Source organism: Elephantulus edwardii, unplaced genomic scaffold, assembly GCF_000299155.1.
Source record: "Elephantulus edwardii isolate Elephantulus edwardi_28Jun2011 unplaced genomic scaffold, EleEdw1.0 scaffold00005, whole genome shotgun sequence".
NCBI classification, from domain to species: Eukaryota; Metazoa; Chordata; class Mammalia; order Macroscelidea; family Macroscelididae; genus Elephantulus; species Elephantulus edwardii.
Genome location: NW_006399755.1, coordinates 24,468,469 through 24,469,598, shown reverse-complemented (window position 1 = coordinate 24,469,598; position 1,130 = coordinate 24,468,469). Strand labels below are relative to the sequence as shown.

At 35.6% G+C, this 1,130-nt stretch overlaps 1 protein-coding gene across 1 annotated transcript in view; it reads left to right on the top strand.

The window, feature by feature from the left end:
- The window catches only part of LOC102852003 (leptin receptor-like), a 201,200-nt gene that overhangs the window by 124,785 nt on the left and 75,285 nt on the right, over window positions 1–1,130 (top strand). The gene's annotated exons all lie outside the window — the stretch shown is intronic.

Below are 1,130 nucleotides of genomic sequence, written 5' to 3'. Positions count from 1 at the left end.
TTTCATCTCTCTTAAAGCTATTGATTTTGCACATTTCTTCATGTGTTTGTTCACCATTTGAATGTCTTCGTTGGTGAAGTGTCTGTTCATACCTTGTGCCCATTTTGCAAATGGTTAGTTTATCTTTTTTCTGGTTGTGATGCTGGATACATTCTAGATATAAGTCCCTTATCAGAAATATCATTACCAAATATTTCTTCCCAGTCTGTGGATTATTTTTTTATGCTGTTGCAGAAGTTTTTGGATGGGCATAGGGATTTGATTCTTAGAAGGTCCCATTCATCTATTTTATCCCCTTCTGGTTATAGGTTTTTCAGGATGCTTGGAAGACTGTTCATGTTGTGAATTAGGGCTTCTAGAGTTCTTCCAAGCTTTTCTGTAATGAAGCTAATAGTCCTTGGTTTTAGTCCAAGGTCCTTGATCCACTTTGAGTTGGTTTTTTGTGTATGGAGTGAGGTGTGGGTCTCACTTGAGTTTTCTGCAGATAGTTTTCCAATTTTGCCAACACCGTTTGTTAGAAATTTTGTCATTTTCATACTTAACTGATTTCTTCTCCTTTTCAAAAATAGGTTATCCATAGGTGGATGGCTTGATTTCTGGGTTCTCAATTCTATACCATTGATCTATGGGTCTGTAATTGTACTAGTACCATGCTGTTTTGACCACCACAACAGCATAGTATTTTTAAAATCAGGGAGTGAGTTTCCTCCTATCTTGTTTCTCATTTTAAGGAGTGCTTTGCTTTTTTTCAGGGCCCCTTTCCATTCCAAAGGAAACTGGAGCTTATCTTTTCCATCTTGATGAAAATGGAATTGGTATTTGTATTGGGATTGCATTGAAAGTGTAAATTGCCTTTGGTAGTATTGTCACTGTCCAATATTGAGTCTTCCTGTCCAAGATTAAGGTATATTCTTCCATTTCTCCAGGCCTATTTTTTAATTTTTTTAGTAATGTTTTCTAATTCTCTTTGAATAGAACCTTTAGGTTTCTGGTTAGATTTACTCCCAATTATTTAATCTTGTGATTAGATAGTGTGATGGGTATTGTTTTTCTTAGCCCCTATTCTGTATTCTTGCTTTCACTGTAGAGAAATCCATCTGATTTTTGTATGTTGATTTTGTATCCTGCCA